This window comes from Chiloscyllium plagiosum, unplaced genomic scaffold, assembly GCF_037043375.1.
Source record: "Chiloscyllium plagiosum isolate Xiang-an unplaced genomic scaffold, Cpla_swu_hap1 HiC_scaffold_7, whole genome shotgun sequence".
NCBI lineage: Eukaryota > Metazoa > Chordata > Chondrichthyes > Orectolobiformes > Hemiscylliidae > Chiloscyllium > Chiloscyllium plagiosum.
This window is the reverse complement of record NW_028270145.1, coordinates 21,099,832-21,125,578: the sequence shown is the minus strand read 5'-3', so window position 1 is coordinate 21,125,578 and position 25,747 is coordinate 21,099,832. Positions and strand designations below refer to the sequence as shown.

The following is a 25,747-nucleotide window of genomic DNA, read 5'->3' as shown; positions in this document are numbered from 1 at the left end:
TTTATTCCATCCTTCATTCCTCTCTTTTAAAATCTTTAGTCTCTGCCAGCCAACCAGCACATAAGGCCGCACCATATTAAAAACAGAAATCACACAACATCAGGTTATAGTCCAACAGGTTTATTTGAAAGTACAAGCTTTCAGACTGCCACTCTTCATCAGATAGCTAGTGGGGCAGGTACACAGGACACAAGAATTTATAAGTATAAGATCAAAGTGTCATACAACTGACGTGATATATTAGACAAAGCTAGAAGGCTGTTATGTCTTCCGTCACTTAGAATGGGGCTGTAGATTTCGACTGATTAACATGTAAATCCCAGAATTTCTTTTAAGTAAATTCCTACTTTCCTCCCAGTCCAAAGAAGTGTGGGTCAGGTGAATTGGTCATGTTAAATTGCCCATAGCGTTAGGTGCATTAGTCAGAGGGAAATGGGCCTGGATGGGTTACTCTTCGGAGGGTCGGTGTGGACTTGTTGGGCCGAAGGGTCTATTTCCACACTGTAAGAATCTATTCTCAAAACCAGTCTGACTCCTGGTTGGAATACAGATAGAGTCTAACCTCACACCTCTCACTCACTGTCTGAGCTGAGATGTAACTTTTTTTTTATATCCACCTGATAAAACCTGAAGCTATCTCAGGGCTGTGACTTGAAAGAAACTTTAAAGATTGATCAATTGAAATCTGCATCCCCATTCTAAGTGATTAAAGATTTAACAGCCATCCAAGTTTGTCTAATACATCGCATCAGTTGTATGACACTTTGATCTTTTACTATAAATTCTGTGTCATGTGTACCTGCCCCATTAGCTACCTGACGAAGGAGCAGTGCTCTAAAAGCTAAGTCAGAAATCACAAGTCCAACACCCATCATATTAAAAGCAGTACTGGACCTCACTCCTTTTTCCAAAACCACACACTACTCCAGAAGCAATGATAATCATCACATTTGCAGTGTTGAAAATTAAGTGCAGTTGATGACACCTATTGGCAAGAGCAGTGTAAGCAAATCCACAATGCATGGCAATGCTGGCTGCGAAGAGGGTCACAGGTATAGGTTTGATTGTTGAAGAGGCTTCGAAACTAAAAGGGACAGACTGCCATTTCCGCAACAAAGATACAAGCCCTGAATGGTTTGTTTTCCTGGCGTTTCATAGGGATTTTTCTAAAAGGTGTTACTGTCATCGTAGGCAAGCTTATTACACAAAGTCTTGATTTAACAAACAGTTTATTTAAAGTAATGGCATTCCCCAACTTTGGTATCTGGAACCATACTTGAACTTTTTTGAAGAAGTAATAAAGAGGATTGATGAGGGCAGAGGTATATGGACTTTAGTAATGCGTTTGACAAGGTTCCCCATGGGAAACTGGTTAGCAAGGTTAGATCTCATGGAATACAGGGAGAACTAGCTATTTGGATACAGAACTGGCTCAGAGGTAGAACGTGGAGGGGATGGGTAGGGTGAGTGCCCCCTATGGGAGGCGGCTGGGGGGGGGGGGGGGGGGGGGGGGGGAAGGAGAGAGAGAATGAGTCTTCCATTTGTAGTTGGTTTTCTTTGTTGTTTTTTGATAGCAATAGTTGTTTTTAATTATGGTAGAGTAGTTTTTGTATACACAATTCTGCAACTTTTTGAGTCTTTATTTACTTGTGCCTGGTGCATTGTAAGCAGGGTTCTCCCTCCTGGGGGCTCAAGGGTCTCTGAAAGGAGATATGGCTAAGTATCTTGTTAAATGGTGCAACCGGAACACCAAGGGAAGTCATTCCCCTGTTAAAAGGAAAAAAGTGCTTTTTAACCTTAAGAGGGTGATATCGCTCTGTTGCAGGAAACCCATCTTGATGCTGGGGAACACCTGAAGCTACAATAGCGGGGGTTATGATCGGGAATTTGCTTCATCCTTTACAACTAAAAAGTAGGGGAGTTGCGGTACTTATGCAGAAAAATCTTCCGTTCACGTTATTGGAGCGGGTGAAAGATGAGCAAGGGCAGTTTGTGAGACTTAAGGCCCTGATACATGGGGAGGACTATGGTATTTTAAATGTGTATTGTCCTCTGCTGCATTATTATGAGGGGGGCGGGGGGGGATTTTAATTGTCTTTTGGATCAGACATGGTCAGGATGCCTAGTGGGCTCCAACTATGTCTTCACAGGCCAAGCAGGTGACTGACTTATGCGAGGAGTTGGGGCTGGTGGATATCTGGAGATGTCTTCACCTTACCAGCAGGGACTTCACCTTTTTTTTCAAATCCACATAAATGTCACATAGGTATTAATCTTTTTCTGACTCTCTCAATCCTTCTGCATTCGATCATGGGTTGAAAAACTGGGAACATAGCTATCTCTGATCACGCAGTGGTATATTTGGAGATTAAGGCCAAGAGTGAGGGGCTAGGTTTGCGGCGCTGGCGTCTGGATCCTTTTCTCCTTAAGGATTCCAAATTGTGGAATATGTTTTGAAGGAGTTTCAGGGGTTCTTGACTATCAACTCAGGCATGGCTAGTAGTCAGTCTATGCTATGGGAGACCTTTGCTAGGGGATTAGCTATTTCTGTTGTTTCCTAGCCGGAAACAACAGAAGGGGGAACAGCAGCGTCTATTTGAAACACGGGTGAAAGCTGCCGAGTCGGCACATTTTGCGCTGCCTTCGGTGACCAAGCTACAGTGGATCACGGCCCTCTAGGCTGCCTCGAATTCAATACTTACACAAACTGCAAAAGGAAGAACTTGCTTTTGCTAGACAAAGGCTGTTCAAGTATGGGGACAGGCCAGGGAAATATTTAGCGTATCTGATGAGGAAAAAGCGTGCTTCCTAATCCATTACTGCCATTAGAGACAGCGCAGGGTCCTTACATACAATGCCAAATGGATTAATGAGACGTTTTGGAGTTTTTACTCTTAATTGTATCGATCTAAAGGTTGCGAAGACAGGATGGCTAAAATGGAGATTTTTTTTTTTTTAAGAACCTGGACCTTCCAGGAGTAACCTTGGAACAGACCTCTCTCCTTAATGCCCGTTTGACAGTTCAGGAAATACAGGAGGCAGCTCGGCAACTTCAGAGTGGGAAAGCGTTTATAGAGATTCTGTTAGGGCCGATGTTGGAGATTGACAAACCACACCTATATGCTTACCACCATCTTTGAGAGAAGCTAATATTTCCTTAATTCTTAAGAAGGGGAAGGTTCCTGAGGATCGTGCCTCATACAAGCCCATCTCTCTATTAAATTCAGATTTCAAGATTTTGTCTAAGATCTTGGTGCTGAGATTGGAAAAGGCGTTGCCTCATATTGCTAAAGAGGATTAAATTGGTTTTATAAATGGCCGTAGGTCTTTTAATAATATTAGAAAGTTGCTGAATATGATCCAAGTATGTCAGATTCAGGTGTTGGTGATTTCCTTAGATGCAGAGAAAGCATTTAACCAGGTGGAATGGCCTCATCTCTTTTACGTCTTAGAGCGGTTTGGGTTGGGTGGGTCTTTGCTTGGTGGGTGGACGTTTTATATTGCCACCCTCTGACCACAGTCTTCACCAACTGGCTGAAGTCTGGGAACTTCAGGATTGACAGGGGTAGTCATCATGGCTGCCCCCTTTCACCGTTGTTGTTTACGTTAGTGATAAGAGCCGCTGGCAGAGGCCGTTCGTCAGAATGTTCACATAACCATTCCGGAAGTGGGATCCAGGATACACTGTATGCGGATGATGTCCTTCTGTTTTTAAATCAAGGCCAGATGACCTCCGTACCCCATTTGATATAACGTATTAATTCAGTTGGGGCTTTTTCAGGATATAAGGATCAACTTTGCAAAATCGGAGGCTATGCCTTTGGGGAACATCAAGGAAGTGCCAGAGGTTGAAGGTGGCCTTTTAAGTGGTCACAGGTGGGGTTCCGATACCTAGGCATTTTTATTACCCCTGTGTTTGATTGGTTATTTCAGACTAATTTTGCTCACTTGCTTGACAATATTAGGCGGGATCTTCAGAGATAGGAAGCTCTTCCAATTTCGTGGTTGGGCTGAATAGCCCTCATTAAGATTAATGTCCTTCCTCATTTGCTTTATCCCACGCATATGCTCCCTATAATGTTTCCCAGGTCAACGCTGCGGACACTTATGGGGTGGTTTGGTTCCTTTGTCTGGCATCATGACGGCCCCTCATCAAACTTACTAAATTGCCGTTGCCTCAAGAATGGAGGAGTTGATTTCCCAGACATCAGGAGGTATCAATTAAGTTCCCTGCTGGCCTGTGCGCGCGATTGGGCAAGTAACAATCCGGCTCAATATGGCAGATATCAAGGCCTCCCAGGCAAAGTGTCCTCTTAGTAATGTGTTGTTCACAGATAAGATGAGGACAGTTATGGACCACCACCAGAACCCCATGATAATTAGTATGGTCAAGGCATGGAGGACAATGCGTCAGTGAGGGTTGTTTATCCAAGACTTCGGCACTTACTCCCATAGATGGTATGCCAAGGTTCCGACCAGGGACGATGGACTCAGGGTTCAAACTATGGGCAGCAAGAGGACTCTCCAGTTTGGGAGACTTGTTTGACGGGGAGGTTATGATGTCTTTTGAGCAATAAAGCTGCAAATATGGGTTGTCTAGCAGAGACCTTTTCTGGTTTTTTTCAGGTTAGGGATTTCATCCAGAAGAAGCCTACACTTCTCACCAAGCCCTGTAAGCCTGATACTGAGAGGTTGTTGCTACGTTCCACAAGCACCCTCTTGGTTAGTGCCCTCTATCGCCTCCTGGGTGGCAGGATATTAACTGGTTATGTGAGGTCTGGGAGCAAAAGCTCGAAGTGGAGATCTCTTCTGAAACATGGGAGGACATATGGGAGAATGTGCAAAAGATCTCAATCTGTAATAGGACATGCGCTATGCAGTTAGAAGTTATGCATAGGGTTCATCTGGTACTGGACAATGTGGCGAAGTTTAAAAACGGGCATCTTCAGTGTGCCCCAAATGTAAAATAAGTGTAGGTACTCTTACCCATTGCTTCTGGACATGTCACAGGCTCAGTGTTTATTGGAGTGCTGTGGCAGGAGAGATAGGGACGGTATTGAGGACCAAAGTTAAAAGTAGACCTGATATTTCTCCTCATAGGTTTACCAAATTTATCTTTAGACAGGCATGGGAAGAAATTACTCAATATTCTTACTTATTGTGCATGGAAGAATATTCTGATGAATTGGGTGTCTGAGAATCCACTGGGCTTGCTGGGATGGCGGAAATTAATTATGGAGCACAATCCCTTGGATTTTTTCACAAATATGGTGCACTACACAACAGACCTTTTTATAAGACATGGCAGCCCTTTTTGAATTATTTGGACACAGATCTGTCTTTTATTTTAATTATGGTGTTTGTTTAACCATAACTGTTAGGTTTGCTGAGCCCTGGACCAGGGAGGGGGGGGATCTCCAGAGTTAATACAGGGAGCTTTGCGCCAAGCATTGCTATATTGTGTTTTTGAGTGTTTTTTTGTTTTATTAGTCACTTACTTATTTATTGGTGGTGTTTTGCACAGTGTTAGGTTGTGTTTTGTATTTTAGGGTAGGTTAGTAGTGAGTAGACAGTAGTTGTATTGTAATTTGCGTTTTTCTTTATTATACTGGCATTTGTTATATTTTCAATAACTTTATATTTTTTAAAGGCAAACATTTTTTTCCTGCTAATCAATATATTTATAAAAAACATGGCATCTGGATGGGTATATGAATAGGAAGGGTTAGGAGAGATATGGGCGGAGGCTGTAGGTGGGACTAGATTGGGTTGGGATATCTGGTCAGCATGAATGAGATGGACTGAAAAAGTCTGTTTTCATGCTGTACATCTCTATGACTAATTGCAGATAATGCCACTGCATGCTGCATTTATTCTAAGCTGGCACAGCATATAAAGGAGACACAGTGGGATTGAAGTGCAACTAGAATAGACCTCTGACTTTCAGAGGCATTATCACTGTCATTAATGGTCATTTGAAGACTGATGTGAAGGCATAAGCAACTACATTTCCTGCTCTAAGCTATTCAGCAGCTGTGATTAATTACCCATCAGCAATATATTTTTCATGTCATGGAGGCAACAAATACAACACGTGAACATTTATTCTTTTTGCGGCTCCAGGTGTCAAAGACTATGTCTCACAATTCAGAAAATGCCAGTGCCAATTGCTCTGAAAGCCCAGACAGGACTGCAGAACTGTTTATGCAACTACAGGAGCATGTGGCTATAAAATTACCTTGATGGTACAGAGTTATCTGGGGTGAGAAATACTGGAAGAAATTGAGTCATCAAGTTCAAGAAATGTCCTAAAGAGTTCAATATACCCAGCAATGCATAATTTAGTACTGAATATACATAGAAGATTAAGGATATGTACTCTATCAGAAGGGAGGAGCTGCAGCAAGCAGACATGCTATCCAATTTAACATGGCTAATCAATACTTCATACTGCAAAGAAAGACAGCAGCCAATGTTAGGCAGCAGATACATCTCACCAAAATGCTGAATACAGGGATCAAACCTTAGCAGGCAGTTCAAGAGAATTACCGCATTGGAAGAGAAAATTAAAACTGCTGAGAAACCATTGAGAGTTGAAGTGCTTCAATAAATAACATTCACAACATGCAGAAGTGCTTTTAGCTGACAACGCTGCCAGAAAAATTATATTTCAATGTTTACACCACACAGCACCAGAACTAAAGTAACTATATTCACCTAGAAAAATGCAACCCAATCTATCTTTCTAAATTACATCACCAGATCGGTCTGAACTGCAAATTTATTATCAAACTTCTATTAAGATCATATTAACAAAGACTTCAGTAGTTTTGATGATTAATAAATTATATGAATGCTCCTAAAAATTTATTAAAGGAAGAGACACAAGAGACGACATTAATCCAAGGTACCACTGCACATTTCCAGTAGATGTGAGAATATCAGAGACAATCTTTCAAGATGCATTCTATTTAGTTGCTGCTAGAATTCTCCAGAGTGCCAGTAGTCTCTCAGAATGTATGGTAGCTGCTGTAGCTATAATGGGCTTGCAAAGCTGTATCAATCTCATCATTATAGGAAGGACAACAAGAGATCAGGATACCGAGAACACTGCTTTGTCAACACATATTCCCACCCAATAATAAGTCAAAGGTCACTATCAAGTACCTGCCTTGCTTTCAGCCTTCTAACAATTAAAACAAGCAGAGATATGTATTTGAAAAAATGAATGCTGGAGGTCTGAAATAAAAACAAATTTGTCAGCATCCCAAAGAGATGGTTAATATTTTGGCTTGCACCTATCCATTAGAATCCTTGTCAGATTAATGGCTAATTTAGGAAAAGCAAATGGAAGCTCATTGGAAAGATTTATAACAGCTTATTGTCTCCTCCCTCATCCCCTCCCAAAAATTAACATTAGGAAATAGAAGCTGAAATCATGTTGTGATTAGGACTTTCCTGTTCCCTTTTGGGACAACAAATCAAAAGCTGTGGGCATTCCAGCTCAGGGCATGACAATGCTATGATCATACCCTGTCAAATAGATAAATAGCACACAGAAATTTAAAGTAACCAAACCCCCAACTTCATTTGCTCACATTTGTTTCAGTTTATATGTGAGCCTTTGGTTGCAATTCCAGGAGACAAAAGGCAGGCGAGCCTCACTATCCAATTCTAATTTGCAACCATCCCTTTACATCGATACACCTAACTTGGAATACATTTGCAAAAGACAATAGACAATAGGTGCAGGAGTAGGCCATTCTGCCCTTCGAGCTTGCACCACCATTCAATATGATCATGGCTGATCATCCTTAATCAGTATCCTGTTCCTGCCTTATCTGCATAACCCTTGATCCCACTATCCTTGAGAGCTCTATCCAACTCTTTCTTAAATGAATCCAGAGACTGGGCCTCCACTGCCCTCTGGGGCAGAGCATTCCACACAGCCCTGTATTGACATATCCCTGTAACAGCATCAAGATAGTGAGTGCAAAATATTGAAATAAAACTAGCTGGCTTTTCCATTTTCAAACCACAACAGCGGAAGGATTCATAAACAGCTTGATGGAATCTCAACAAACAGCAAGCTAAATCAGGATAAATAGCAAATGTCAATGATTCAGGTGGTCAGCAATGTACAGGCACTGTTTGTTTACTCAGGTCCTCAAAAAAAAGCACAGCCTCAAAATCCACACCCTTCCTCAGTAATCCAGACGCTTAATTCCTGCTGCTGTAAAGGGACTGAATATCAATCTATGTTCTAGGTGGGAATTGCCACCAAAAATCACCCAGCATTTGCATTATTCAATGCTTTGAAGTAGTTGAAAGTGGTATTGACAACATGTGAGGGGAAAAGAAGAGTGTGTCACAAAGTTGACATGTATAAATCAATATAGTTTACCCACGTCAAAAAAAAATTCCAATCCTCCTGCAGACCTCTAAAAGAAATGCAAAGCAAGTTAGAAAGTTATTTCTCAGACTGGGATGATGTAAGGACATTTCACTACCTTCTGCTATGCAATAAGTTACCAATTGGAAAAACCATGGCTCCTACTCATCAATAGTGAACAGTCATCAAGATTATCAGATAATTCAAAACCTCACTTATCAATTATACAGGTAGCAATTTCTCATATTTAAGCATCTGATCTTTTTCTGTTCCTCTATCTATCTATGCTCTCAAAATTCAAGGCATTTCGAGCAGAGATGGGAAACATTACTCTTAAGTGCTCACCACGGAACAACAGTACCTCATTAAGCAGTTGTATCACGTATTCAGATTCATGCCCAGAAAGGTGCTTTCCTCAATTTGCAGCAAAAGAGTTAAGTAAAAGGCCCCAGCAGGCCACTGGCAGATGCAGGGAGAATTCAAACACAGATTTCAAATGAACAGCAAAGTATAATCTCAAGCCTCATTCATACCGTGCAAAATCAATTCAAACAAGTTCATTTTCTGCCTTGGTTGATGGCCCAAATAATGTATTTAAAAATAATGTCAACACAATAATTTGACACGTAGATGCTTATCATGAACAGAAAGAGGACTTACAGCTATTGTCTGTCCTATCTGAGGTAAGTTTCTGATTATGTCCTCATAGTATGCCATGTGCAGAGAGAGCTTTACTTTGTATAAATACTCCTGAAGTCAAGTCTGCAAGTGACAACAATGCCATGAAGATTCTTTACAGAAAAGCGACTGGCACTAAAAAATTCTGATGTAGAAAAAACAGTGGCAACCTCAAAGTGAATTTGACAGACTTCACCAAAGCTAGTCCACAGTAAATAATTCAGAAGTGTTCATTCCAACATATTCTTTACTTCTGCCTGGCAGGTGGTGGAAAAGCTGGTCCACCCAAACACTCAAGCATTTACCATGGTACATGTCAAGAATATATTGGAATACTGTCCACTCGCATGCACAGGCACTGCTGAAAAACAAAAAGGAAGCTCAACACCATTAAAAAGGATAAAAGCAGTCTGCTTGATCAACATTTCACCTTACGAGAGTCAGTCAGCACCATGCAGCACTGCAGTCATTTTCTTCACGCCAGTTTATATTTCTTACATATGTATGTATTATAAAAGGACTGTGGTGTTCTCTTCCACAGACAGGCGATAAAAACAGATGAAGTTATTAATTTCATTTTAATTAAATATAAAATGATTAATTTCCTAAGTGAGTTTGAGTAGTGTAATTCTCAATTACAGTATTTAAAAAGACTTTTGGGCAATGCAATTCATCAAGCTTTAAAAGTTTCTTGCCAAGTCAAATAATTTAAACCACTAGTTTAACTACAGTTGAAATGAAGAAGAAAATAAATTACAGATTCTTATATCACCTTCAAATTCCATGTTTTCTTTTCTTATTGTAAAGTCTTCATATCGACTATTTGACTTCATTCACTCCATTGTCTTAATAGAGGGTAAACATAGCATATGATCTGGTATGCCACTCAAGCTATGACACAGTCACTGATGATAAATAATGAGGCGGCAATTGCAAAAGGTGTCAAGGCCATGGAGAAGACGACAACTTATTTGGAAGTTCAGTCATGAAAGACTTTAGCTATGAAGAGAAAGTAGAAAAAAAGACAGCTCTTTTTCATGATTCCAGGCAAGGTTAAAAGACTTTACAGAGCTGATTGAAAATTATGAGGAGATTTGATAAAGTACAGGAAAAACTATTTCCACTGATTTGCATTGCTAAGTAGAGGGCATCATTTAAAAGTTCATTGTGAAATAAAGAAAAAGGCAAAAGATGAATGTTTACATGTTAGACTACATAACGTGCTGGTGGAAATAGTACAGAAAGAATAAATTGTTATTGATTTTAAATTGAGAGGATTAGAAAGGTGTTTCTATTTTGCTAAAGGACCGGGAAAGTACCAAGTCAATTGCTCTCTTGAACAGGCATAGAGTGATGTATTGAGTGGTTTCGGTGTGCTTCAAAAAAGTTCATGATACAAAACTTTTACTTATCTAATAGCACTAAATACAAGTTAGTTGCTATTTGAGTATCACGTGTGTAACTGATTTTTCATGCATAAACAAGATGGCGAATATTATGAAGTTAGCTGAATCTTGCTAATCAGAGCCAAGTCCTTGTTCACCCGATATGAAAATCACAATACCAGGTTATAGTCCAACAGGTTTATTTGTAAGCACTAGCTTTTGGAGCGCTGCTCCTTCATCAGGTAGCTGTGGAACAGGACCATAAGACTCACAATTTAATCGCAAAAGATGACAATGTCATGCACCTGAAATGATGTATTGAACAAACCTAGATAGTCTTTCATCTTTTAGAATGGGTTGCAGGTTTCGGTTCATTAGTATGTAAATCCCGGAACTTCTTTTAAATCTAATTAGCAAGATAACTTAAGGTTTTATATACAAAAAATGGTGACATCTCAGCTCAGACAATGCATCTGAGCTGAGATGTCACCTTTTTGTTCTAAAACCTTAAGCTATCTCGTGAATTTGACTTAAAAGAAGTTCTGGGATTTACATATTAATGAACCGAAACCTGCAACCCATTCTAAAAGATGAAAGACTTAACGGCAATCTAGGTTTGTTCAATATATAATTGCAGGTGCATGACACTGTGATCTTTTGCGGTAAATTCTGAGTCCTATGGTCCTACTCCACAGCTAGGAGCAATGAAGAAGCAGTGCTCCGAAAGCTAGTGCTTACAAATAAACCTGTTGAACTATAACCTGGTGTTGTGTGATTTTTAAACTTTGTCCACCCCAGTCCAATAGCAGGTCCTCCACATCATGGCACCCAAACTGACACAAGTATTGTCCAGTAGGAAACAACACCGTTAATATTCAGATACAAAAAGTCTGGTTACTTTACATCTTTCAATCATGGTTGTCTCAGACAGGTGGCTGAAGTCAGTAGAAACTGGGCATCACACCTGGGATCTGGATCTTCTTAATCACAGCTGTATGGGATAGTTCAAAAGGTTAAGTTCCTATCAAGCTAGTTTTCAATCAACCAAAAAGATCAACATTCATTTTTTTTTTAAGTGGTTATCCTCAGACTGGATGTCTCCAGTCTTGAAATCCATAACTAAACCTTTGGTATGCTATAATCGTCTGCCATACGCTTGTATCTAACATGTTGAGTACCTATCTATTGGTTCATTAGGACAAGGATTATCTCACATTATACTTTAGGAATTGAAACCAGCATTATTCCAAAATTTCTGAAATACAGTCACATAGAAAACCTGAAGATCCTGTACTTCAGTGGCAACACAGCAGAGAGTTTCATAACATACTGTTGTTTTACTGAAGATATTACTGACGTTGTGAACAAGAAAATCAACACCAGCATATAGGTAGGAAAACAGCAAAACAAAACAGATTCAGGGGTGTTTGGAATTTAAGATGACTGAGCCAATATATACCAGATGCATTTACAATGTATGTAGATAACTGTTCAGCCAACTCTTTTGAGTCGAGTTATGAAGGTGCTTTAATTCTCACTTTGATGGCAGTAAGTCATATAACATTGCGTTCTTCTGCTGTCAATGCTTCCAGATTCCTCCCAAACTATTTTCCTTCAGATGCTAAATTTTAATGCTCTTTCTCCTGAAAATATAATGAGGCTACAGCTCCTCTCAAAAGCGTGCTTTGAGAAGTCGACAGAATAGAGTGATGGGACTGGATTAGTAGACTATAGGACTCCACTAAGCCCAGAGTACATGAACTCAGACACCATCACAGCAGAAACTGAGTTAAGATTTTTTTAAAATGTGGAAACAACATAGTGGGTTCAGCAAAAGTGACCATGAAGTTTGTCATAACACGACCAACTGGTTCGTTTGTGTCGATGAGGAAAAGAAAACTCTATCCTGGCCTATCCTGACTTCAGTCCTCACATCAACAAGGTTGACTTTTCACTGGCCTTTGAAGTGGAACAGAAAGCTACTTGGTTGTATCATGATATAAGAAACATCACCTTCTCGGGGTCAATGAAAATCGATTATAGATGCTGGCCGTGCATCCCTAGAAAGACTAGGGAAGAGGAAAATGGGGGAAAAACTGAAATGAAGAACTTAAATGGAAACCTATAACAAAAAAAATCACCAAACTGTAAATTTAAACTATTTTTAAATTTAAAATACTCGATCACTTGAGGAGTTCATAGAAACAGCATCATAATGTAAAACAGGAGTGAAATCATAGCTCATACAAAATTTCTCAAAGGGCTTTTTCAAAATCTCTTGGAAACTTTTTCTGGGAAACTTGGAAGGAAAGTTACAAAAGCTGCCTGTAGTAGAATTTTCAAATGCAGCAATATTCACTCAACAACAAGAATGAGACATTTGGGATCGGAAATGAGAAAGATAGCTCATTCTGCAAATAATTTTCTTGCCTCAAGAATGAAAGTAAATCTATTGCACTGATCACAGGGAAAGAAATAATGGAGAAATTGCAATCGCTGACCCAAAACTATTGCTCAGCTATCACTTTTTCCTAAGGTTAGATTTATGTCTTTAACAAATTTGCCAAGAAAACCAAGTTGGTATTAAACACTTAAAAGGTTCGAAACTACTTTGATATTAGAAATCTTTTGTCTACCATAGCAGTTACTTCCAATTTATTTCTGGTCAACTGAGCAACCAAACTGAAATTATGTGATATCCATGCAAGATTCCACTTGGGAGTGACCAAATCATTACATACAATGAAGTTTTTAGAAACATTTACAGTACACACCAATATTAGCCAACTGGGAAAACGTATAGAGATGGTTCAGTTTTTCAAATTACGACTTAAGTTAGTGCCTGGTCAATGGCCTGAATGTATTACTAAATTTCTTCTGTCAATTTTAAATTCAATTCAGTGATAAAAATATTGTGCTTTGTTGTGGTTCTGTTCGCCGAGCTGGAAGTTTTTGTTGCAAACGTTTCGTCCCCTGGCTAGGCGACATCATCAGTGCTTGGGAGCCTCCTGCGAAGCGCTTCTTTGATGTTTCTTCCGTGTTTATAGTGGTCTGTCCCTGCCGCCTCTGGTTGTCAGTTTCAGCTGTCCGCTGTAGTGGTTGGTATATTGGGTCCAGGTCGATGTGTTTGTTGATGGAGTTTGTGGATGAATGCCATGCCTCTAGGAATTCCCTGGCTGTTCTCTGTCTGGCTTGCCCTATGATAGTAGTGTTGTCCCAGTCGAACACACACGCAGACAACAAGCAACATGAATTCGCTGAAACTGACAACCGGAAGCGGCAGGGACAGACCACTATAAACACCGGAGGAAACATCAAAGAAGCGCTTCGCAGGAGGCTCCCAAGCACTGATGATGTCGCCTAGCCAGGGGACGAAACGTTTGCAACAAAAACTTCCAGCTCGGCGAACAGAACCACAGCAACAAGCACCCGAGCTACAAATCTTCTCACAAACTTTGAATATTGTGCTTTACTCAAAGCAAGAAAATTACAGGAGACTAAATCGAGCATGAAGGATAGTTGGAATCAAAGAAGTTACAATCAGATTCACAGGATTTAAATTGAAGCTATCTGCTTGCCCTTTTGCCTATATAGTTCCTTATTGCTAACCGATCCAATTTTAAATGTTATAATTTTTGCTTTCTACCATCTTTTATAGATAGATTAACATAGTAAGCAATACCTTCAAAGCCAAATGAAACAAAAGCACTTTGTTTGATATATTGCTCCTAACTTGAAACTGATTATTTACGTTTCTGGCAACCTGAAAATGTAAGCTTATTGAACAGCATCACAACTGATTGCCTGCAGCCTATATAGGCTACTTCTTCACAAGGAAACACAACTCACACTCATAAATGGAATGGGTGATAGTTAGAAATCCTTGACTGCATGTGAAATCAGATAAAAAGAAATTTTTCAATCACCTAATTAGTGCAGTGAGGGAAAACAAGTGCCCAAAACCCACCACTGGTGAGATATCAGTTCAAGTACAATATAGCTCAGGCCACCACATGTCAGGATGGATGTCAAGATTTTGAAGAGGATGCAGTTAACATTTACCACAATGACTCAATGATGAGGGATTTCAGTTATGTGGTGAGACGGAAGAGATACTGGGCTTATTATCCTTAGTGTGCATAAGATTAATCAGCAATTTACCGGAAGTGTTCACAATTACAATAGATAGAAAGAAGAAAGGCAATTGTGATAACCAAAGCCTTCCAGACTGCAGACCTTTTCTTTTGATATTTCTAACCTCATTCCTTTCACTGTTTTTGCATTGGCACTTCTCTCGCTTTTTCCAGTTCTGACATTCACCAATTTGAAAATATTAACTCGGTTCTGGTTCAAGTGTCTATAGAGGAAAAAAAAACATTTTCCAACATTTTCTTTTGTATCAGATTTCCAGCACCAGCAATATTTTACATGGAAATAAAATCCCGCTATTCAGTCCTGTAACACTTAAACCTCTGCATTTTAAAAATTCATTATTGGGATATGGGCATCAGCTGGCTGTACCAGCATTTATTGTATATCTATAATTGCCCTTGAGAAGGGGTTGGTGAGTTGCAGTCTACTTGGTTTAGGATTATAGGTACAACAGTTATGTTAGGAAGGACATTCCAGAATTTTATTAAGTAGCAACATAAATGTGTGACCAAATGTTCACAAAACTGAAATGGAAGTGCATACACACATGCACTGAGTGCTGTGCAAGTCCATCCAAACTAAAGTTTGTGTCTGGAGAGTATATTTTGAGTTGATGTGAAATATGGATTGTCACTAATTAGTGATAAAGCTGGAAGCAATTAAAATAATTAAGAGAACCATGCCAAAAGTATCTTGGCACTTTAAAGGATATTGGCTTAAGTGAAATACTATTTAATTTTTTGACATTAAAATGTTTAAACAAGTACTGTGAAAATGCTGTCTAAGGCTCTCTGTAAAAAGGAGAATAATGGGTTACATTTAAGTCCAGTTTACTTGAAAAGCAGAATATTGTAGACAATGGAAACCAGAAATAAAAATAATAAAATGCTGGATACACTGAGCAGACATGGCAGCATCGGTAGAAACAGAAACAGAGTTAACTTTCTGTTTAATGATATTCATCAGAACTGAGAAAAGTTGGAAATGTCACTGGCTTGTTCTTGATTGGAATAGAACCTACTTATGTTACAAGTTCCTCCTGTAAATCTTCACATGACTGAACCAATTCTCATCTTGCCAATTTTTGGATAGGGAGGGCAGGATATCCCATGAGTGAGATCCCGACTACAGGAACCACTTCCTTTCCTGCCTCTAAGGCATTTGGACTGAAAATGTGATGACACGTGATGAAAAGATTGTCAATCTGAACAACTAGGAGCAAGCTTCTCACAGTTCGTTGACAAATTCTGTTGACCATCAAGAGAACATCAGAGAGTCTTTGTCATGTACTGTTTGTCCTCTCCTGAAATCCTAGTCTTTTGAGAGTTCACAAAACAGGACATGGGAAAGGTGCTCTTCAGCCATCTGGACACAGTATCCAGTTGTTTTTGCAGGACATCTCTGCAGGGGTTCCGTAGAGGAGAGTTCTTGGCCCGAACCATCTTTAGATGCTTCACCAATGACCACCTTCCATCGTAAGGTTAGAAGTGAGGATGATCATGGATGATTGTGAATGGTGCTGAATATTGTGCAATTCATCAGATTCTTAAACAGTCCATGTGAAAATGCATCATTTATACAAGAGTAGACAGGCAGGAGGCTGGAAGAACACAGCAAGCCAGACAACATCAGGAGGTGTTGAAGTCGATGTTTCTGGTGTAACCCTTCTTCATTTATACAAATATCCAGGCCTGGGTTGACAAGTGGCAAACATTTGCACCACATAAGTACCAGGAAATTACCATCTGCCACAAGAAAACCTAACCATGAGCCCTTGCCATTCAATGGCACCACTGAATTCCCCATAATCAACTCAAAAACTGACCAAGGTTCGTAACATAAATAGTGTGGCTACAACAGCAAGTCAGAGGTAGGAATCCTGAAGCAGGTAACGGATTTCCTGATTCCCTGAAGTCTGTCCATCATTTACAAGGTGCAAGTCTGAAGTGTGATGGAAAAGTCATTTGCCTGGATGAGTGCAGCCCCAAAAACACTCAAAGCTTGACACCATCCAGGACAATGCAATCCACTGGACTGCCATGATGTGGAGGTGCTGGTGTTAGACTGGTGTGAACAGAGTCAGGAAGTCACATAACACAGCGTTATAATCCAACAAGTTTATTTGAAATCAAATGTTTTCACAGCGCTGCTCCTTCGTCAAGTGAAGACTTCAGACTTTGCCCACTGGCTTGGCACACAGCACAAACATTCACTCACAAGAGGAATTGTAAAGGACCTAACATGGCAAAAATTCATCAAACCTACATACACAGCACTTTCCAAACCAATAACCACTACAATCGAGGTTGTCAAGGGCAGAAAATACATGAAAACATTACCGGTTGCAAGTTTACCTCCAAGCCACTCACTATCATGACTGGGAAATATAATGTCATTCCTTCAGTGTCACTGGGTCAAAATTTGGGAACTCTCTCTCAAGTGACATGCAGATCTAACCACACAAAATGAACAGCAGTGGTTCAAGAAGACATCCCACCACCACCTTCTCAAGATCAACTAGGGACTGAATTTGGCAATAACATCTCATGAGTGTATTTTTAAAAGATTTACCTGAATACTTGCAGGAATGGCTAGAGTGCTAACACTTGGTTGAAAGTTCGAATATTCAATGTGGAGAATGTGACAAAAGCGTTGCTGGTGGAATTTCTCTAGTGCTCTCCTGTCACGGATACTCAATCCAGGTCTCACTGCAGCGACAGCAATGGCTCTGTACACTAGGGCATTTGTATCAGGATATAAAGTAATTTGTAAGCCTAGGGAACAAGGAATGAGTAAGAAATAGAAGACAAAAGGAATACTTGAATATTGCTTTACCAACTTTTTACCATTTGTTGTAACCTAAACAAGTTTTTTAAAAAAATGCACTACAGACAAATAATTAATTCAGAGCACTGTAATCAACAGTAGAAATTTTCTGCAAATGCCTAGGAACTCAGACAGCACCTGTGAAAAAAAAAAGAGGTCAACGTTTTAAGTGTCAAGTTCCATTCTTTAGCCTTTTCTTCTTTTGTTTTTAGATTTCTAACTTGCCTTATGGGGTTGCATTTTGAGAGATTATGGACAGGCACCCACAATTCCAAAAGTGTTGCCTATAGGAGTCTGTGAGCAAAACCATCCATAATATGAAAACAGGCAATGGTGAGGCAAGATGTGAGAATTGTTAACTGTCCACTTTCTTTGTGGAAGAGTACATTCTTGTTGTACTATACTCCAGTTCTCAAGTACAATAGAATAGTGCGCAAAACTGTTCACGTTAAATGGCTCATTACTATTGCTCACAAGAACATTTCACATAATAGTGTACAGCATCTGCCTAGGTCTGCGAAATTGCTCACCACCTGGGGTAGCATCGTGGCTCAGTGGTTTGCACTACCACCTCACAGCACCAGCAACCCGGGTTCAATTCCATCCTCAGCTGACTGTGTGAAGTTTGCACATTCTCCCCATCTCTGCGTGGATTTCCGCTGGGTGCTCTGGTTTCTCCCACAGTCCAAAGATGCTTGTGTTAGATGGATTGGTTATGATAAATTACCCTGAGTGTCCAGGGATATGCAGGCTAAGTGGATTAGCCATGGGAAATACAGGGTTACAGGGATAAGGCAGGAGAGTAGGTCTGGGTGGAATACTGTTCAGAGGGTCAGTGTGGACTTGATGGGTCAAATAGCCTGCTTCTACACTGTAGAGATTCTACTGTCAATCACAAAAAACTTTTGTATTTATAACACATTTAGCTTTAAATTGTGATACTGAAACTATTTCAGCTGTTTGGCCATTTAGCTAGCCAACAACTGTGTGCACAAAGAAGCTTAAAGTAGCAGGTTTTAACACCATAATATAGCAGAAAAATGGGGAGGGCAGCTATTGGTTGTATTGATCAATTCTGCTTGGTGTAACAATCAAATTTGAATCAAACTAAGATGCATTTAAGATTGAATTCACACTATCGGCAACTGGGCAGCCATTTTTTTTTAATTTTAAGGCAATGCCAGTCTTCCACCTGAGGGTTCAGACTTAAATTGTAAAGAAAAGACCGTGTCTTCAACATATTGCATTCAACACTGGATGTATTAAGACTCAAAGTCTAATGCTGTTCTTGTCCAACACATACACTTCAACTTGCCAGGTCAAGTGCTCAAACACAATGAACACTCTTTCTCACTCAAAGCTTATGTCTAGCTCAGACAAAAATTCATGAATCTAAGAAGATTTACTTATCAAGACAATCATTTTATGAACAGAATTGTAACCCTCTCATTCCATCCCCCACTCTTTAATACAACACAATACACAAGTGGTATTTTAACACATTATACTGTAGAGCTATTTGGCTGAATGAATCAGTGAAATGTTTAAGTCAAAAGCCACAGATGAAACTGATTACTACCATGACACTCAGTGCCAGAATCAGTTAGTCTTCAGTATTCTTCAGAGCATTGCATAACAGGAAAGCGGAGTGCACCAGGGGGCACCCCCAACTAAAGCATGCAGCAATAAAACAAATTGACGTCATTCTGATGCCACTACAATCTAATCTGTTTCTTTAGATGGAGCCTGCTATACCACAAATCAATGCTACTGCTAAAATGCATCACGCATATAATACTATCAAGAATATTAGGTCTCTCATAAAATATGAACCTCAAACAAAAAGTTGATCCAAGGTTAAGGAAAGTTGGAAAGAAGAGTGACAAAAAAAAAGCAAATGTGACTACATTTCAGCTAAATTTATCAACTTAACTCGGTTCCTTCCTGCTTAGACAGGAAATACCACTTAATTATAAGCAAAAGGATAAATATTCTGTACATGGAATGTTAAAAATCTTAGTGCAGTTTTTCTCTCATTTGTTTTCCGACAGCCCTCTGTAAAGAAGGGCTCCAGAGTCTGGTTAGTGCCTAATTTCTTCACTCACGGTTACTGTTCAGGACTTCATCTGCAGGCATTTGTCTGTATGGAACAAAGACAAAGTCAAACTCAGTCTCATTCTCACACATCACTTACCTTCAACTCAAACTGTCAAGAGGAACAAAAATACTTAATCAATTTTGCCTCTTCTACAGTCAAATCAGGGATCAAACATTGCCATCCTCAACACCACCCTGCTAACACTGGCTAACCTTTCAACCATGAACCAGTTGGCACCAATTCCACCTGCATTGGAATGCTCGGACTCCAGGAACATAGCACGACAGTAGATGCCATCTTTCAGATATGACATTTAATGAAGACCCTGTTTGTTCTGCAAATAGGCAAACAAAAAAATCTCTTGCCACTCTGTCAAGAGAGAGCAGAGGAGTTATCGCCAGTTTTCTGGTCAGTCCTTGATCACAGAAACAGAGTACTGATCATAAAATACGACAAACGGCTGAGGATCCTAGGTTTGTATTCAGAGTTTAGAATATTGAGGGGAGATCTAATAGAAACTTATAAGGTAATGCATGGCTTAGAAAGGGTGGACACTGGGAAATTGTTTCCGTCAGGCGAGGATACGAAGACTCGTGAGCACAGCCTTAGAATTAGAGGGGATCAATTTAGAACAGAGGAGACATTTCTTCAGCCAGAGTGTGGTGGGCTTGTGGAATTCACTGCCATGGAGCACAGTGGAGACCGGGACGTTAAATGTTTTCAAGGCAGAGATTGATAAATTCTTAATTTCGCAAGGAATTAAGGGATATGGGGTAAGCAGCATTGAAATGGCCATCAACCATGATTGAATGGTGGAGTGGACTTGATTGGCCGACTAGCCTTACTTCCACTCCTATTTCTTTATGGTCTTATATTCCTGTTTGTGGAAGAATGCAATGTGCAAATTGGCTGCTGTATTTTCCCACACAATAACCATTACTTAATAGACTACAAAGTACTTTGGGACATCTGGAGATTGTTTATTTAGCCTTTTTCACATAACTATCTCCTGCTTTCTAAATGCAATACAGATTAGCACTTTCTTGGTGTGCCACCTCAATCTTGACATACTGAGTTTAAGTGCTGACACTCATTTGACAGATTCTGAGATGGTTATCAATCCAATACATGATCTGTAGATTTTGCAACATGTATGTGCTTCAAGAGTTGGGTAGATGGGCTATTTAGAAGAAGTTTGTGCCTCTCCAATGCCTCTGCCTGTTCTGCACAAAGCCTTGGAGATGGTGAGGACTGCAGATGTTGGAAATTCAAAGTTGGTAAAATGTGGAGCTGGAGAAAAAGCACAGCAGGTCAAGCAGTATCAAAAGGGGCAGGAGACCCTTGAAGTGTCCTGTACAAAGCCTCTCAAGATGTTCAATGTCTTCCTGAAAGAGCTTTCTCTATTCTGATCGGTTACAAGCAGGGATTTCCATGAGTCAACAGAATATTTAAACTCTTCAGGGATACTTTGAGGATATTCTTAGAATTTTTGTTGAGCTCCTGGAGATCTCCTGCCATGACTCAGACTTCTAAACAGAACAACTGCTTCAGGAGTCTAGTGTTAGGCAAATGAACATGTCCTGTCCAACAGAGCTGATTTTGAACGATTACTGCCTCCACACTGGGTACAATTGTTTAGGAGAAAACGCTGCTGTTGGATCACCTTTCTTGGCACGGAATTTGGAGGATCTTGTGAAGGCACTTAGTAGTACTGATACATTGTTTTGAGATGCCTCTTCTACGTTCTCTAAATCTCTGAAGCATATAGGGTCACTGCTGCCCAGAGAGTAAATTATAACTGTAGTCTCAGAATTGGAATGTTGGTCTTCAAATAATCTTTTCCTCAGTTGACCAAAGGCAGAGTTGGCACATTAAGGCAGTAATGCATTTCGTCATCCATGTCCGCCTTCGTTGACAGCAGGTTCCCAAGAAATGAGAAAAAGTCCACATTTTACCTGTGGAGAAAGTGAGGACTTCAGATGCTAGGGATTAGAATTGAGAGCGTGGTGCTGGAAAAGCACAGCTGGTCAGGCAGCATCCAAGGAGCAGGAGAGAAAAAAAAATTCAACATTTCAGGCATAAGCCCTTCATCATGAAGGGCTTATGCCCGAAACATCGATTCTCTTGCTCTTCGGATGCTGCCTCACTGGCTGTGCTTTTCCAGCACCACATTCATATTTTACCTGTGTCACCCCCCCCACTAAGTCAAATCATAGAGATGGAACACACTTCTGATTTTACCTCAATGTGGAGCCAATGAGGTTTACATAGCCAAATCTCAAAGTCAACAGCTGGAAGTATCTCAAAACACTGAGTTGGTTATACTTCAGATGATAAAGATTAATGTGTGGTAGTGATGAAGAAATTATAATAGTTTTAAAATTTTAGTATTTACTTGGATGGATGGATGGACAGGGTGAAGAAAGGATAAAAATGAGTTGTACACTCCTTTCTTTACAAACAAATTGAAGTGAAATAATTCAGAATAATTTAAAGATAGTCACTCAAAATTGTCAAATACACAGCCTCTCTCCAAAATCTTTCAGGCAACTATAAAAATGCATCACTTACAAGTGATTTGCCCCCTTCTCATTTGCACATTTCTCTTAAAATTATATAAGTAGCATCAAAAATTAGTGTAAATCACTATTTCCCCCAAAACAATTAAAGGCCCTAAAATTTTCCTAATGCTAATCTGGTCAGCAAGGGCTGTTCTGCAGATATTAAAATTGTTTTTCAAAGCCCAAGAGCTGTGTATACTTGAATGTATGTCCTTTTATATTGTGAAGCCTTGAAAAGGTCAATGCCTTTTAATAATAGAGGGCCCTAACCAAGTTGGGAAATAGCAGACAAGGTCAATAAGGAAGTTGCAATTAGGCGAAGCCTGTGATTTTGAAAATAAATACTTAAAAGGTTGGTCAGCTGGAAGGGTGGGGATGAATTTCGTACTAATCCAGGTGCCAGGAAAGATGAGTCAACATTCAAGAGATTGTGAAATGAGTAATGATCAAAATAAAGGTGAGGATGTGATGAGGAGGAAGAATATGCAAGTCTGAATATTTTGAGCTCAGAAGTAGTGAGAAGAAACTCCAGAGAAGCACGGATATTAATATCAATAAATTCCAGAATATCACCTCTCAGAATGATGTTTTAATTCAAGCATTAGTCACAGTGCTTATTGCATAACTCTATGGATTTCCTGTTTATTCAATTAAGTAGAAGACTCAATGAATTACACTGACACTTTTTACTCCTTCATTTGCCAAGTACTGCACTTGGTTATTCACACAGGAAGGTACATTAATCAGACCATCGAGTCAAAAGCTATCCAGTACAGTTTTTAAAATTTATAAATCTAGAAATAAAAATTCAAAGTCCCCATTCCATCCCAAAGTTAACAATCCAAAATGAAAAGAGAAAGCACAAGTAGAACAGAAATCATAACTTCATTACTGGCTGGCATCTGGAATATTCATGTCGCTGTCTCACAGACAGCCTCCTTCTGCACAGAATTTCTACATAATGATGGAACACAGAAAACGATCACTTGACTTTACAAGTAGGACCAGTAGATAATTAGCTCAATATTTTGAAAAATATTATGAGATTATAAAACATATGCACAGTACCTGCTCATTGCAGCATTAAAACTCCTGCTGGTTAAAATCCTATGGACAACGACAGGAAATTGAGAGGTAACAGAATACTAAATAAATCTCAAAAATAGAGGTCTTGTATCAAATCCAACAGCTTACTCACTGGAACAGTAAGGAAGCAAAAGATGTTACCTAGTAAGGTAACGAAACGTTGGAAATGAACCTTCCAGCTCAGCAGCAAACCGACATCCAGAACCTCAAGCTGAACTACAAATTTTCTCAGAACTCGCTAAGCAAAAGATGTTTAAAATATTGAGCTCCCATTTTTGCTATAATAACACAACTAATTTCTGCTGTATTTTCTAAAATCAGAATTCCTGTAATATCTGATCACTGATAAACAAATAGTATGCAATACTTCAAAAGGCATCGACTTTCCTTTCAAACAGGATAAATATAAAATATTATCGATACTGAAAACTATTCTTCTGATATTTAATCTATTGTTCCTCTTTCTGAATGTTGACAGACTGGCTATTTCTTCCAAGCCTTGCTTTCTTCCGACAAGACTTTTGACATGTTTAAAATGGTGCTCGAGAAGGAATAAATGATTATATGTGCCCACTAATGTTATTTATGCTGATAATTACTTCTCTTCCCAGCAGTGAAACCATCCACCCAAAATAAAAAAGGGTGGTGGCGCCGCTGGTGAGTAAATGCATGGGGAGAAAAATCTCTTCTTTTGCAGAGTTCTAAAAACAGCCCACAGTGCTAGAAGCTAGAATGTCTGAAAATGTAGTACAGATTAGGAATCCTCTTAACAATAGTAGATGTATATTTCTCCAATTTCCACTGTTTCAAAGCAGCAGTTGCTGCTGGTTGAGAGCTCATTACAGTGTGCTGAATTTCATCTTCCACCCTACCCCATCCCCCTGATAATTATCTACAATTTATTTAAAATAGGCCTGTTGAGCTGTATCTGGGTTTTGAGCACAATTAAATGATAACAAAATTGACAAATCCAGAAAAATGCTGCTTAAGAAGTCATTCAAACCCAGGGGACGTGACCAAGACAGCCAAGATTAATGTTCACAGGAAATCATTTATTAACACCATCTTGAAAACACTAGTACACTATACAGAAACCCAACAAACAACATTATCGTATGGATGATATCTGAGATCTTTGTAAAATGTGATGCACAACCTCAGCAACTTGGCGAAATGATCAAAAAAAAATTTGATTAGGCTGCCATGGGAAAACTGGCCAATCACTAAGCTTCTCAAAAGCAAGTTTGACTTATCTGGAGCTGATGTGAGTTGCAAACACTGAGCAGGGCGTAATAAGCTGCTCCAACATGATAGCTAGCGAGCTCAGAATGGAGTCAACTGATCAACCTGAAGATTAGAATGAGAAAGTAGATCACTCCTTCCATCCTGATCCTTGGACAGGCTCTGGTAACCTTGCACATGTGGACACTAGGTTATGCTACTAAGCTCAGGATGAAGTAGCCTAATCAAATATCTAGAGACTTGAAGGAGAGAACAAATTAGACCGCAGACAAGCCCAAGCAACCTTGCATGCTTGGAATGCAAGAGTATGGAGTATATGATAATCAAGATTTGGAGAGGCCGGTAATGGACTGGTGTGTACAAAGTTAAAAATCGCACAACACCAGGTTATAGTTCAAACAGGTTTATTTGGAAGCACTAGCTTTCAGAGCGCTGCTCATGCATCAGGTCATTGTGAAGTATAAGATAGTTAAGAAAGAATTTATAGCAAAAGTTTATCTTATGATGTAACTGAAGTTATATATGTTGAAAAAGACCTGGATTGTCCAGGTCTTTTTCTGTATAATTTATCACATTACGCTGTAACTTTTGCTATAAATTCTGTGTCTTAAGATATTATACTTCACAACCACCTGATGAAGGGGCAGCGCTCGTAAAGCTAGTGTTTCCAAATAAACCTGCTGGACTATAACCTGGTGTTGTGCGATTTCTAATGTTGTATCAAGTGCAAGTTTTTTTTTGGAGTGCTGAATAAATATGTTGTATGCAAACAATAACTTGGAAGTCTGGAGTTGTTGATAACTAGAGTAAGCCTCTGAACCAAAAAAGGGGCTCATAACGTATAAAATGGTTCAGTTGGTTACACTAGGAGAAACAAAAACCAAAGCAGTGAAGGTGGTTTGAGCTGCAGGATGGGCTGGCATGTACAATGTTACCAAGGTGACACAGGCAGTGTTTAAATGGTGGAGTGTGTAGTCAAATCGGACACTAATTCTGCATGCAGGCTAGTGAAACTAACGATGGCCAGGATGGGGATGGAATCAGTGTCATTCAATATGGAGTTCGTGGCAGGGAACATAATGGCTTCTGTAGTCCCAGTATTTAATGGGAAAAAAAACTGGAGCTCAGCCAAGACAGGCGGCAAAAGAATGATCAGATGTCACAAAGCATCCGATCTTCAAAAGAAAAGCAGAAGTCTCATGATCAAGACTAATGGCTCAACTTCTGTCCTCTATGGCCTAGCTTTCAAATAAACAGAACAAACTCAAAATTTTAAAACCAGTTGCTTAACTATTACAAAATTTATACTTACGATACAAGTACTCAA

General features: G+C 39.6%; 1 protein-coding gene and 1 long non-coding RNA gene across 7 annotated transcripts in view; one reads left to right on the top strand and one right to left on the bottom strand.

The window, feature by feature from the left end:
• raph1a (Ras association (RalGDS/AF-6) and pleckstrin homology domains 1a) overlaps positions 1-25,747 on the bottom strand; it is a 227,103-nt gene that overhangs the window by 160,690 nt on the left and 40,666 nt on the right. Inside the window, exon 1 of one of the 6 annotated variants that reach the window (XM_043693158.2) lies at positions 17,179-17,768. The exons of the other annotated variants lie outside the window; for them this stretch is intronic. The gene's annotated coding sequence lies outside the window, so the exon portion shown is untranslated. Of the gene's footprint in view, positions 1-17,178; positions 17,769-25,747 lie in introns of those variants that run through there. 6 annotated transcript variants of the gene reach the window in all.
• The window catches only part of LOC122551378 (uncharacterized), a 115,511-nt gene that overhangs the window by 89,216 nt on the left and 548 nt on the right, over positions 1-25,747 (top strand). The window lies entirely within an intron of this gene.